This window comes from Pongo abelii, chromosome X (assembly GCF_028885655.2).
Source record: "Pongo abelii isolate AG06213 chromosome X, NHGRI_mPonAbe1-v2.0_pri, whole genome shotgun sequence".
NCBI lineage: Eukaryota > Metazoa > Chordata > Mammalia > Primates > Hominidae > Pongo > Pongo abelii.
Window position 1 is genome coordinate 117980583 of NC_072008.2, and position 15470 is coordinate 117996052.

The following is a 15470-nucleotide window of genomic DNA, read 5'->3' on the forward strand; positions in this document are numbered from 1 at the left end:
ACAGTGTATTTTATACCCCATCCTTTCCAAGTGCACCACTACAGTAACAACAGCAATAACAATAGTATAACAGTTAACGTGCACATGTTTACTCTGGCCAGGTACTGGGCTAAGTGCTTTGTACATGTAACTCATTTCAACTTCACAGTATTCTTTTAAGGCAGGTACTTTTAGTTTTTTCTTTTCACAGAAGAGAAAACTAAGGCTCAGAGTGGCACAGTTAAAATCACACCCAGACGAATTTGGACCTAGATTCTGTACCTAACCACAGTGCTACTCTTCATGCCTAAATTTCCTTTTTTTTTTTTTTTTGAAGGCCATATCAGTTATTTTTATTTGAGTAGCAAAGTTCTCTTTATCATCTTTATTTTTTATTTTATTTTATTATATATATATATTTTTATTGGGACATGGATGAAGCTGGAAACCATCATTCTCAGCAAACTATCTATCGCAAGGACAAAAAGCCTAAATTTCTATAATTGCTTCCTAACTGGTATGCCTGCCATTGCTTGCTCCTCCACCAATCCGGAATTCCTACACACCATTTCCAGAATAATCATTCCCAAACATTGTTATCATTATTTCTTTTTTTAAATTTCAAAATCCTTTCGTATCTTCCTTTCATCCACTAAATTAAATCCAGCACAGCCTGAACATCTAAAGGCCTCTACAGACTGAACTTCCCCACTCTATCTCCTGGAAGTACCTGCCTCTGTTTCCATGAATGGCTTAAAGCATAATGCCCTACTTGGCCACACCAGGATTTCACTTCATGTTTGCTCCCATCATCCCACTCACTTCTGACCATGTTGAAAGTTCCTAGAGGGAAAAGGAAGGGCATGCCTGTTTGCATTCCCAACAGTGCCTTCCACCTAGTGCACACTGAGCGAATATTCGTCAAGTGATTGACAGTAGGGGCTCAATTACAACTTTGAGGATTGAGCTGTTTAATTACTCCTTAACACTCTCTTGTTTCTATCCTTCCAACTAGCCCTCTCATTTTCCTCTTCCTTGGCATAATTGCCCCGTAACAAATGTGAAAATCCTCTCTTTTGCAACATCAAACATCCTGTGACAATCTTTACCTACCCATCACTACTTCATCAGCCTTTTCCTGGATGTATAAACAAATATACATTTTATATTCCTGTCAATCTTTCTTCATTGTTTGGTCTTTATCATTAGGCTAAAAGCTACTAAAAAAATTTCTGGAGATGACCACCATGTAAAGATGACAACAACCAAAAGGATGAAGTTTTCTGGTGGTTCTTGAGATTAAATATTTTATGTGAGTTGCAAACTTTCAGGCCATGTTCAGCATAATGTAGGCCAATAGGGTAAATTCAAGATTTGGAGGAAGAGTGACCTGTGTTCCAACCCGGCCTCCACCACTCACAAGCTGCGCAATGTTAAACATACCAGTTAACTTGTCTGATCCTGTTTCCTCACCTGTTAAATGGGAATAATAATAATACCTATCATATAGGAACTGTAGTGAATGTCATTTAAAACCACATATTTGTAGCACTCAACACATAGAAGATTATGGTAGACAAGATATGGCCAACCCCTAAATATGTCAACACCCTTATCCCCAGAACCTGTGAATATATGTTATATGGTGAAAAATAATTTTCAGATATAATTGAAGTTGCTAATTAGCAGACCTTAAAATAGGAGATAATCCTGGATTACGTCGGTGGGCCCAATGTAAGCACAAAACAAAGCAGAAGAGGAAGGCAGAAGAGTCAACCAGAGAGAGATGCAAAGGGAGAAGAGAGAGGAGTTGGCCAACTGAGTTCCCCCTCATCAAAGTGTAAGGGGATACTTAACAGGCCCTTGCTGGCTTTGAAGTCAGAGGAATGAGGCCATGCGCTAAGGAATGTGGGTTGTCTCTGGAAGTTAGGAATGAGCTTCAGCTGATAGCCACCAAAGAAATTAGGACTTCAGTTTTGTAACCTCAAGGAAGTGAATTAGGCAAACAATCTGAGTAAGTGAGGAAGTTGATTCTCTGCTAGAGCCTCCAGAAGGGAAGGCAGTCCTGCTGAAACCTTGATTTTAGCCCAGTGATCCCTGTGTCAGACTTCAGAACTACAGAACTATAATGATAATAAATTTGTGTTGTTTTAAATTGATAAGGTTGTGAGAATTTTTTATGGCAGCAATAGAAAACTAATATAAAGATAGTCAATAATTGATAACACTTGCTATTGTTTTCTTAGGGTGATCACAGAAATCTTAGCAATTAGATTCACAGAAATCTTAGCAATTAGATATATATATATTGTCTATTATAAGATTATTGATACCTTACTAATCTGATACTATTGAAAATCAGGGGAAGCTGGAGGTCCGGAACATACCAAAGGACTGGGACCCAGAGGTGGTAGTGTCTGTCTCTGTGTCTTTACAATCAGGTTGCCCAGATTGCACATGCCAGTCAATAAGTCTTTATAGAATCAAGTGCCTTGTGATTTCTTGGACTTTGAGTACTACATGTATCATATTTTACTGGTGAGAAAATTGAGCAGGTAGGTAGCACCATGGGCTGGGAAGAGGTAGGAGTTGCTCATTTTTTTTCACCTACAAAATAGTAATAGCTATAGTATATACCTAAGTCATTAAACTGTGCAACATGAGCAAGTTACGAAGTAGAGGTTATTATTCGTGCATTTTAAAGATTTTATCAGGCAGAAACCTAGTTCTGCTCCTAGAATGTCATTTTGGCCTTGAATTATTTTATAGTTTGTCCATCAAATGATGCGTCCGTGTGTGTGTATGTATGTGTGTGTGTATCCATGTGTTTTCATGCTGCATATAGATGCAAACATGCAGAAAATGCCTCACTTTTGACTTTCTAACTTGGTAATATTTTGAGATACGCTTCATAGAACAGGGCCATTTCTGACTTCAGTCTTCTTCCATGGAGTGATTTCACTAGGGACACCTGTAATTCCTTCTGAAAAAATATTTGTTTCTAGCAGCCTCCATTATATTTAAATACATTTTACTGTTGTATATCTTAGCGTTCTATCTGTAGAAAACCCAGTAAGATTCACATCAATTAGAAATAATGCTAGGTGCCCCAAGATAACATATCTAGTGGTTGGTTTTCTACCAAACTAAAATTATTAGCCAAATCATGTGAATTATATCTTCTATTTATTGATTGTTCACCATATCCCAGTGCATTATACCGTCTTATTTAATTTTTCATGACAGCCCAGTGCCAGTTGGTACTATTATTAATCCCATTTTATAGATGGGGACTGTGAGGCTTAGAGGCAAAGTGCATGTTTACACAGCTAGTAATTCGTGAGCAGGGCCAGGATTTGAACTCAGGTCTGTGTGAGTTCCCACACCCAAGTCATCCTGGTAAATAAACAAATCCTATGATCTCACTCCCTTTACATGAGATCTCTTGCCCACACTTAAGGGTTTTACAGTGAATAATAAGATAAGTGGACCTGGAAAAACTTTATATTTTATTTTTTAATTGATAAGCCACATGAATTGTCCCTACATGCTCAGTAGGTAATTGTTTATTTTCAAATATCTTTCAGATGCTTTTTGGATAAGCTCTAGCCCGATGCTTCTCAAATTTTAGTATAAAAATGAATCACTGGGGATCTTCATAAAATGCAGATTCTTATTCAGTAGGTCTGGGGAAGGATTTGAGATTCTACATTTCCAGATAGCTCCCAGGGGATGGTGGCAATCCTGGTGTGGGGACTACACCTGGAGTAGCAAGGCTCTACCTCACTACATCCTAGCCTTTTCCCTATCCTTGTGATATTCTCACTCAAATGTGGAGGTTTTTCAGATCATCCTTCTGGGCTGTAGTAAACATGTTTGCATTGGTCTATTTTCTCAGATCCTAAAATAAATTAGGGTGGGATTAATGAAAATTAGGCAATAAGGCTAAAGAATGGGGGAAGGTAAGAATATCCCTCTGCAAACCTTTCCTTCTTCTTGTACTCTGCTCTAAAAACCACCTGCCTTATCTTTTCTATTTTCTTTGTTTTAATTTTTCGGAAAGTGTGCGACTGTATGTGCATGTTTGTGTGTGTGTGCATGTGTGTGTATTTGCACGTGCATTTGGGGGGCTGATTCTGAGACTGAGTATACAAAACCAGAGCCATAGTCGCTGGATTCTGCTAGCTTCCATTCCCCAAAACTACCATGGTGCAGAACAGACTGGGATTTCTAGATGCCTTGCTGTTGGTGGTGTGAGCCAGATCAGACACATAAATGTGAGCAGCTAAATTTTTGTCATGTTTAATTCTGCCTTCCATCTGAATACGCTAGCTATAGACACATATAATGTTTTCTTAGCTAGCAAGATAGGATTGTGTGTGTGAGTGTGTGTGTGTTAGGGGGAGGTGGTGGTTAAGAAGGTAAGCCACAAAGATATGATAGCAGCATGTAATATAAACACGTATACATACATATGGAATGGAAGTAGAGGGCTGTGATCTTGGCAAACTTGACTTTAGTTACCTCTTGATTTCTTGGGAAGATCTCCACAGAACTTCAGAAAATGTATTTAGTATCAGCAAACAGTCCTGGGTTGTGGTTTTGCCACTGTTGTTAGCTAGTAGTCTGTTTTAGGCAAGTCATTTCTACTCCCTAGACTTCAATTTCTCTATAGGTGAAATGAGAGAATTGACCCCGCCAAGATCCCCGCTTGTTTCTTATCGTTATTTTTTCTTTCCTTTTGCTAAGGCAAAAACCTGGGGCAAATGCATTGGCCACCACCATCCAAGGGCCAACTCCACAACTGGTGACAGAGAACCAAACCTAAGAAACTTGCAAAGTTCCCTTCACCCAGCAAATTGCAATTTTTGCTTAGCCCCTATAAGCTTTTACAATTTCTTTAAATCATCTGTTCTTACTCAGTTGAGCATGATGTACATGTTTGTTTATAAGACCACAGTTGAGTCATTCAGGAATCATTCCTTGCTGGCAGTATGGCTCTGCTGGTCTCACTGGACAAAGTTTGAGGGGCCCATCAACAGAAGAAAAGCTTCGTGAGTTTTAGAAAGGATGACACTATGGATATATCAGCTACTAGGCTCTGGACATGATGGCTGGCCTTAGCTTATCCCTCATCTGTGGGATGAGGAATAACTTCTGCCTAGAATGAGGCTTTATTTCTGTCTATAGGCTGCAAACTTTGTCATACCTTTCCCTGAAAACCTGGAAAATGACTGGGCCAGATTAGGCCGGTGGCACCTTGTGGCACAGAGTGCTTTGGGGAGAGAGATTCTGCGCCTTGTATTCTTCATCAGTTAGCAGGAGGCATCTGAACAGCTTAGTATACTGAGGCGAAAACAGCAACCTTTGGCAAAAGTAAAGCAGGCAGAAATGCTTCAATCTACCACCTTCAGTGATGGAGCCATGGCAAAAAATAAATTAGAATATTCGAAAACAGGCTACAGGAAAGCATCATGACACATTTGAAATATCCATTCAATAATTAAGCATCTGAATGGCTTGCAGATTGGAATTTAATATTGTAAGGAGAGAAATGAGGCAGCAACACTGAGAATGTACTCCAAGGTTCCCAATTCCCTGGTACTATGGAATTCTATCATTGTTTACACAGTGTTTGCAAGTCAAATACAGGCAATTTTAAGATGCTTTACATATGAGTTGATTTCTGGATTAATTCCATTCCCAGTCAAAGCAAACACCTGGATAGTTTTCTTTCTGTTCGTTTCAAAACATCTTCGGTTCTCTCATATTCCTCTCATCTTCCTCCCTTCTGCATCTCTAATTTCCTGGCCTAGTCTTCTCTAAGTACTGTGGTTCTGCGTGCCATTCCGGTTTTAGTTGTTAGCTATAGAAAGAACAGAATCTTAGGATTATAGCTCTTATGGCTGGGAAGGATGGCAGATATCTCGTTCAGGTCTCCATGTTGAGATGTACACTGAAGCCAGGTGAATTAGTATCAGTGAAGCTGGGGGCTACATTGGTTCTGAATCCCTGAACCTGCTCACATGCCTATTCCCTGGGTAACCATCAGGACTTACCTCAACAGCCAGATACTCACATCACCAGGAACAGAGCAAAACCTACACTGTAGGCTTCATTCGTGCTGATATTTTGAGTTTTTCCCCAATTATGATGCTGCCAGTTCTTTCCTACCTGTCTGCAACCCGGTTTTTAGTTTATCTATTTGAAAGTGTAATTTTAACCTAAGAAAATACTTACTATGGTTGCTTTAAAAAGTAACAGAGTGGGCACCTTTTCAGATCCTACTTGAGTAATCCTCATTCTGCTTTCTCTCAGCAGTGAACATTAGAACAAATTGCCTGATGCAACATAAACAGTTTCACTTAATGCAGAATCCGTTTCTCTTATTTGCTGAGTTGGAAGGAGGCAATTCATTGCATTTTGGTAACATAGTAATAAATAGAAAGTTTAACAGACCAACCTGGGTGCTTTGGAAGCACAAATTCACCTCCTGCTCCCCTCTGTTACAAAAGCAGAGCCAAGATTGTGTGGGGTTGATTGAGGTCCTTGAAAAACTACACACACACACACACACACACACACACACACACACACACACACACACAGATTCTCTCTCTCTCCCTCCCTATGTATATTGTGAAAGTTTATGAAAACAGCATCTTCCAGGGACCAAAATGTGGATTTTAGGTGACATTCAATTCTTCCTTCGACCTCACAGAGAGAGCTTCAGAGACTCCTTGACCCTGTGGGTTTCTTTTATCCCAGACTATATATTTGCTTTGAAATGAACTTCGTACTATGTAAATGTATTAACATGCCTTTTGATTTAGAATAAGCAGATTTTAAAGACATGATGAAAGGTACCATGTGACATCATTTATATCTCAGTTTTTAAAGAGTTTATGGAAAAGGAGACATAATATAAATCATCAATAAAACATCAAAAAACCTATGAGACCAACAATAGACAATTATGAATGCTGATACATAAATCTGTCATTCTTGTTAAACGCCATGAAGATAAATATATGGCAATAGAAAAGTGGGTCTGGGTGTGCCATGTCAATGTTGTAATCATTTCACATTTGAAGCCAAGGGTTAACATGCACAATCTCTAAAAAGAGCATTATCAATTAGTCTATGTCTCTCCTACTCTTATAATAAACTCGGGTAAAGTTCAGAGATTCTATCTTTCAGGCTGGTTTCCCCGCTTCAGGCTTTTCCTGAGGGAGTAATAACCTTGCTAAACACTTAACCATCACCAGGTACATGACTGTGATCCAAAGAGCCCAGGTTGTAATAGGGAAAAAGCCCTTCTAGTCTCATTCTAAGAGACCATGGAGAAAGATCAGCATCTGTGAATTCAGCTCAGTACGTGCATATGTGGGACATGATCATGACTATTTGTCCGAGTCGATGTGTGTCTAGGGAGGGAGGGAGGTGTCCACTTTGAAGCAGAGATCTGACTGATGCCCCTCCATTTGCATTTCTTGGTTCCTTTAAGGAAGACAGGCAAACAAATCTGGCCATTTCTTAAGTTTGAAGGATACAAGACAAAGAAGGTAAATGGGGACCCTGGTTCCTGAACCTTCATGATCCGGCTCCTGGCTCTCTATTTCTGAAGGTGGCTTTTGACGAAGGGCAGGTATCCTTGGCCCGAGGGCCACACTAATCGATTTTAAGGAGGCCTGGGAGCAGGTTCCCCAGGGATCTTAAAATCTACCCAAGAATGGAGCAAGTCATTGTCCAGGGATAGGACAAAGCTGTGGTTCAGGAAAATATTCCCAGTGAAAGGATGTTTTTGGCCATCGCAGGCAGCACCTTGTCCTATCACCCCTGGAGCTTCTCCCCATTGCATTTCCTCTTCCAAAACAATCTGTTGCTGGCCTCCCTCTGCTCCCTACCACCCTGAGCCCACAGCCAGCCAGTCAATGCTTCTCAGCCTACAGCAGCCCAGCATCTTCATTCAACCTGCACTTCGCTGCCCCTTGCCCCTCAGCAGCACTCAGGCAGCGAAATGGACCGCACCGGCCGCCTGTAGACTTACCCTGAGCCAAGTGGTTTCTTCGGATCAGATCTGTGTCGTCTGGGTGTCCACGGGCCGGGATGCGTGGTGCGGCGCCTTGCCGGACTCCTCTTTTGCGGCGCGCAAACAGCAGCCGACTGGGACAGCCCGGAGCCTCTAGGCTGATGGGTGGGTGGGCGGATGAGCACAGGGAAAGGGGCGGGGTGTAAAGAAGAGCGCAAGTACTGGCTCCTACCTTGGCTTCCCCTTTAGATGCTCAGTTATTCCCAAACTTGCCTGTAACAGATCGGCCCTCCTCACCTTTCACTTTCGCCAGTGCCCTGAAACTCTTTGCTCTACCAATGTCCCTACCCTGTTCTCCCAGCTCTCTAACCCAACCTGAGCCCCTTCAAGCGCACCCACTCCCTTCACGCAGCCAGCCACACACAATAAGAGCTAGGGAAGAAACTGACACGGGGAAACTGACAGGGGTAGCTGACACTGTAGTGTGAAGGAGAGGGAGAAGGAGGGAGGAAGGAAGGGATGGAGAGAGAGGGGAGAGAGAGAGAGAAAAAGAGAGAGAGAGCCGCATTCACACTCTTACACGTACACTCAAGCTCCAGCTGTTAGGTAGCGGCTGGCGGGAGCTCTGGCTACCCCTCCAAAACCCTTTTCTACACTAGAGGTTTCTGTCCCTTTCTGCTGCCGTTTCTGGAATATGCTATACAGGGAAGGGGAGAGAAAAGCAAAGAGGGGTGGGGAGGGGAAAATCAAGGAGGCACGCTCCCTTTATCCTCCCCACCCCTGTCTCCAAAAATGTCCAACCCTGAGCTCTTCCTTTTCCCTTCTTTCTGCGCCCGGCTTCCCTCTGCTCCTGTTCTTTATTCCTCCCTTTGGGGTGGCTGCGAGCTGCGGACAACCCGTCGTGGTTGTGATGTGGGGTGTGTGTGTGTGTGTGTGTGTGTGTGTGTGTGAGAGAGAGAGAGAGAGAGATTGAGACAACCGTGGTAGGCAAAAGCACCCCTCACCTCCCCCAGCCCCCGAGCCGAAGCCTCTCTCAATCTCCCGGCAGCGGGGCGGGGCGGGGGAGGCGGGGAGGCGGGAGGGAAAGAGGGAGGACGGGGCAGGCGGCAGGGGCAGCAGCTCCTGCCTTCTCTGCAGCTCCGCGGCCAGGGGTGGAAGGAAGCCGCAGCCGCAGCCCCAAGTCAACCCCCGCTGCCCCGTCCCACCGTCTCATCTCTCCCCCCTCGGTACGGAATTTTCTGTCTCGTTTGTTTGCTTTCCCAGACCTCCCCCTCCCCTGGGTGGTGGCAGAGACGGGAGGGGAGGTGGGAGGCTAAGCGCGGGTGCGGGTAGAGGGGACAGGAGTCCCTCGGAGCATATGGCTAGCAGAGTCTCTCTTTGCCCCTTGGCCTGAATATCCCCTGCTTTGGGCAGTGACCTTTGCCCACCCCCCTCAGCCTGGGCTCTGGGCCGGTGGTGGCCAGGCTGCTCCGGCGACCATAGGTCATTCAGGAGGAAGGGGAGTTGAACCTGGGGGAGTAAGGGCGGCGGGCGGCTGGTAGGACAGGGAGACAGCGGAGCGCTAAGTCGCCAGGGACTGACCTGGGGTCCTATGGGGCAGGCTTGGATCCCTGATAGATCTAGATTAATCTAGTTGGAGCTACCTAATTCTCCCATCCGTGCCCCTCTCACCCATAGGGTCGGTCTCCCAAGATCCAGCCTAGATTGATGCAGGGAGGGAAAGTGATATTGTAGGATGGGGGCGGGGGGCTAAGTTGCTTAGTGGTATCTGTGGTGGAGGGAGGGGGCGGTGTCACCGGCCACTTGGGCGACTCTTTGATCTTTACACCTCCCTTTCACATGAAGCACCTCTCCACTTCTTTCACCTTATAGCCTGGCGCCCGGAATGTCCACCCTCTGGAGCCCAACTGGAAGGGGCTAAATAGCCCCACCCCCACCACAAGCCTGAGACTTCTACCTGCAACCTGCAGGCGCATAGGTCCACTAGCTGGCAGCATCTCATGGCCCGGCCGCACAGCCCCAAATATCGGCTTTGTCTTTTATCTCCCTTCCTAGCGCTCTCAGGAAAGGGGCATGTGTGTCTCTGCCTTTCTGGACGCCGGGCTGGTACCTGAAAACCTTTCCCTACCCATTCTCAGAACAATCCCTAGCTCTGAGAAAACTCCACTGTACTTCCTGCTGCTCTTTAACCCCCTCTGCACGCCCTGGGAGCCTAAGTGTAAGCTCCCGAAAATGCCAGAATCATCTCCCTTGCCTAAATGGCCGAGTGTTTTCATTGCGGAGCCCGTGAAGCTGGTATTAGCTATGTTTAGTGGAAGCCCTAAGCACTCTCCTCCTAACCTACCTTGGAAAAGTCGCTCGGGGCACCAAGCAAGACAAATTTTCCCTTGTCCTTAGTCCTCCTAGTCCCGAGGCAGTCCAATATTCTGGAGAGTATTTAGCTTTTGTATGGGAGCAAGGTATTGGAGAAAAGAAAATTATTACCCTGGGGGATGAAGAGTTTGTGTCTGGGGGGAAGGGTGTTGGGGAGGGAGAAGTGAGGGTGGAGTTTCCACCTCCTAACAACTTAAATAGTTCAGGAAGTGTTTCTAAAGATTGGCCAAGAGGGTCGCTGAAAAAAAAAAAATCACTTGATTCTTTGCTTTTCATTCAGAGGCAGTTTTACTGCGAACCAGCAAACTAATATACAGTCTCCCAAATAAGGGAGGTCTAGGTTGTGATTAAGCCATCTTCCCTTTGGCATGAGGGTGAGTAGAATATGTGACTGTGGATAAAACTTTGGGGGCATTTCCCTTTTTTTAGCCAAACTGCAGTCCTGCTGAGACTTCCACTCCAAGCCCAGATGCAACCAGAAGCAGTGCTCAGGGAGAGCAAAAGCCTTATTCTTGTGAGCTGTTTCCTTCAAAGGCCCTATATACAATGCACTTGTCTTTAACATATGAGGATTGTGTGTGCTTCTGAAATTTGGAGATTTCCCAGTGGACTGTGGATAAGGTTAAAATTTCTTTCTCTGCTCCTGCCCTATCCTGTTTCTGCCCTATCCTTCTAACTTCTTCAGATCAAGGATATATAAAGAAAAATCCTTTCAAAAGTTAAAAGCACCATGCAAGTGCCAGGCATTACTATACGAATTCCAAAACAAACTTAGCAGAGTATCTCCTAGTGCAATTAGAAAGCTGACTTAGGCAGGGACCCAAGCTTTGTCTAGGTTGCTTGTCAGCCTTGGGGCTGGGTGGCTCATCTTCTCTGTCAATAGGGAAATATTCTGGTTTTCCACTTGGTGGCTGAGTGTGTATGTCTCCCAGGGTAGTTTGCACCTAGAGGCTACATCTGCAAAAGTGGCTCAAAGCCAAAAATGGAAGCAACTATCTGAATAATTTAAGCCCAGAACTACCTAGCTTCTAGACTAGGTTTACTTACATGGCCTGGCCTATTCAAATACCATGACAGGTATGACTGTTAAAATGTAATTGAGACATACTCTTTTCTCCTCTCTTCTTACAGCCTTGACCATAGTGGTAAATGGTATATGTAGACCAGAGTTTAATGTAACGTCGTAGGTGAAGAGAAACTGTTATGAGGAACCCAGAGAGTGGGGTTTTCCCAGTCATTAAGCAGGGTTTCTCAACCTCGATGCTGCTGATATTTTAGGCCAGATGATTCCTTTTGGTGGGGGGCTGTCCTGTGCATTGTAGAATGTTTAGCAGCATCCTTGGCCTCTGTCTATTAGATTCCAGTAGCAACCCACACCTCATTTGTGACAACCAAAAATGTGTACAGGCATGGCCAAATGTCCACTGGGGAGTAAGATGATCCCCTCACCATATAGAATGAGTGCCATTTAAGGTAATGTCACATTTCAAAGACCGTATTTTAACCTTAATTCTACCCACATGGCATGTCCAGACTTTGCATTGAACAAAGTCTCAGAAAATCATGAATATTTCGTGAGGAAACAACATAAAAAGGAACCCTCACAAATTAGTGAAGTTTTGACAAATGGTGGAATTCATTGTTATCAACAATGCCATCTTCTGGTTACCATCAAATTCTTGTCAAGCACACACTATGAGCAGGGTACTGATTATAGCAAAGATCCATAAGACATAATCCCAGCCTTCAGTATGCTAAGAAACTATTGACCTTTCTTTCCCCGAAGGGAAAGGGTTACTGATTTTCATAGATAACCAATTTCTGGATTGAATCCAACCTGGCTTTTTCCCTCTTCTGTTTCCTATTTATCCCCAAACAGTGACTTATTCTTTGAGGTTCTGCCTTATAGAGATTGCATTTTGTTTTGCTAATTAGCATAGTCCTACAACAATTTTTTGTGACTTCTCAGCATGTGGCATTTGTGTCATAACACTGTATCCAGCATAAAAATGACTACAACATCACAAAGGCTGTAACAAATTGAGCAATTTGAAAGCAGGTTTTTGTTTTCAAGGAAAGTTTCTAACTACTTGCATGCTAGAGAAATACTCAACAATGGCAAAAGCCAAAGAAATGGAATGTAAAAAGAGGTGATTCTTAAAATACTGTGGAGTGTTGAAAAAATATCTCAGTGTGATTATGGGTTTTAACACTCAGCACTATCTCTACCTCAGGAAGTCAAACAACACTAATGCAAGTTGTAGGATCTTGATCAGGAATTCAGCAAAGGAAAATGCAGGAGAAAGCGTGGAATATCTGTTCAAATCAGCTGAGTAAGCTCCTGCCTTAAAAATAAGTTTCCGGTGAGCCAGGCAGGACTGCATCAGTGTTACTTGCTTTGGATAATTCTTAGCCCAGTACCACGTATATATATAGCAACATGTCACTTATAAAGACTAATGCAGGAACCAACAATTAGCACATTCAAACTTTACACGTTCATAAATTATGATGCTATTGCCAAGACTAATTATTTATTTAAATAAAAGTTTTGCCTGAATTGGGACGATGAATGACTGTAATTGAAAAATATGTTTCATTTTTCAAGAGAACATTTAAACTGTTATATCAGAATGGGATCCCTGTAATCAAGGGATAAAGCCTTACATTAATTAATGATTAATCTTAATAAAAGATGTGTAAACAGAGCTTCACTTCATGGATTAGCTAAGGACTTTGCTGTCCTCACCATTAATAGCAATGCAAATGGGGCCAGCTCTGAGCAAATTTGTAAAGTGTAATTACAGAATCATAGGACATTGCAGAATATTGGACCATTGAGAAGCACCTTGCCTGAGGTTAGAGGATAGTAACAGAGAAGGCTCCAATTGTATCTCGCTGGTCTGTGACTGACTCTGTGGGACCTCAGGAAGAGTAGGTTTAGTCTTTACTTTGCCTGCCCCCTCCCCAGCTTATTAAAAACTATCCCTCATGGAATGATATAATCTGTCCTAATCACTATACTAATGTGTTCCCTCTCCCAGGAGTAGATTGGTCTTCAGCTTTTTTTTTTTTTCCAATTGTGGGGAAAGGGCTCTATCTCTTTAATGAAAAGAGTTCAAGCATGAGGGAACATGTATGTCCTTGGGATGAGGACTTCCTGAAGCTCCTAAAAATCACCCCAACTGCAGATCATGTTTTGTAAAATCTATGGAGGCTGGGAGTAGGGCCATGAAAGTTTGTTCTTCCCACCTTTTCAAGAATGGGCAATTTTTGATATCAGGGAGGGCTTGGTGCAAAAATGAAATTTTAATTTCAGCATTTCTCTCTGGAAAGTTTGTCATTGTGAAGGAGTAGTTGGTGAGCCATGCTTTATTCTTCATCAAAGACATAAGTCCTTATGGACAGAGTAATGAGAGGTGAGCTATGGGAGGTTCCTAGAGAGTAGGTGGTGGTAAAGGGTGTAGGCTTTGGAGTCAGACCCGGGTTTGAATTCCAGATTCATGTTTATTAGCTATGGAAATTAGGTTACATGGACTTTGGTTTGCTTATCTGTAAGCTGGGGACAATGACTCACAGTGTCGTTTAGTGGATTTAATTGGATAATGCATAAGCCTAGCACAGAGCCTAATATACAGCAGTAGCTCACTAACTGCTAATTTCCTTTCTTCTCCCTTTCTGCCTTTTTGTATTGAAGTGACTCATAACATAAAATTAATCATCTTAAACTATACAATTTAGTGACATTCAGTATATTCACAATGTTGTGCAACCTTCACCTCTATCTAGTTCCAAAACATTTTCTTTTTTTTTTTTTTTTTGCCTTTTTTTTTTCCTTTTTGTGGAGAACAGGGCCTCACTATATTGCCCAGGCAGGTCTCAAACTCCTGGGCTCAAGCTATCCTCCCACCTCTGCCTCCCTAAGAACTGAGATTATAGGCGTGAGACACCGCACCTGGCACCAAAACATTTTTATCATACCAAAAGAAGATCCTGTATCCCTGAATCAATCACTCCCCCATTTCCACCCCCCTCCAGCTGTTGACAACTAATTTGCTTTGTGTTTCTATGGATTCAGCTATTCTGGATATCTCATAAAAAAATGGAGTCATACAATGTCTGACCTTTTGGGTCTGGCTTCTTTTTTACTTAATATAATGTTTCGAAGGTCCATCCGTGTTGTAGCATATAATCAGTACTTAATTTCTTTTTGCAACCTACTGATGTTCCATTGTATAGATATAATATATTTCACTTAATTCATTCATCAGATGTTGGACCGTTCGCTTGTTTGCACCTTTTCTATTATGAATAATGCTGCTACAAACATTAGTGTACAAGTATTCGTTTTGATACATGTTCTCAAATCTTTTGGAGACATACCTAAGAGAGGAATTGCTGGATTATGTGGTAATTCTATATTTTAACTATTTGAGGAACCACCAAATTGTTTTCCACAGTGGTTGTACCATTTTACATTTCTATCAATAATGTACAAGGGTTACAGTTTCTCCACATCCTCACCAACACTGGTTATTTTCCATTTTGTTGATTACAGCCATCCTAGCATGTGTGAAGTGGTATCTCATTGCGGATTTGGTTTACATTTCCTTAGTGACAAGTGATGCTGAACATCTTTTCACATGCTTATGCACCCATTGTATATCTTCTTTGCAGGAATGTCTGTTCAAGTCCTTTGCCCACTTTTGAAACTGGGTTGACTGTCCTTTTGTTGTTGAGTTATAAATGTTCTTTGAATGTTCCATGAACTAGTCCCTTATCCAATATATCTAAATATTGCAAATATTTTATCTCATTCTCTAGGTTGTCTTTTTATTTTTGTGATAGTGTCCTCTGATGTACAAAAGTATTAAAGCTTGTTGAAGCCCAATTTATCTGTTTTTCTTTTGCTACTTATGCTTTCAGTGTCATATTTAAGAAACCATAGCACAATCTAAGGTCATAAAGATTTACTCTTGTGTTTTCTCCTAAGTTTTATGGTTTTAGCTCTTATGTTTAGGTCTTTAAACCACTTCGAGTTAATTTTTGTTTATGGTGGGAGATGGGGTCTAACTTCATTCTTTGG

General features: G+C 42.5%; 1 protein-coding gene across 1 annotated transcript in view; it reads right to left on the reverse strand.

Moving 5' to 3' along the window:
• The window catches only part of TRPC5 (transient receptor potential cation channel subfamily C member 5), a 322560-nt gene extending 313544 nt beyond the window's left edge, over positions 1–9016 (reverse strand). Inside the window, exon 1 of the mRNA XM_002832004.3 lies at positions 8030–9016. The gene's annotated coding sequence lies outside the window, so the exon portion shown is untranslated. The remainder of the gene's footprint in view (positions 1–8029) is intronic.
• Between the last annotated feature and the right edge of the window lie 6454 nt (positions 9017–15470).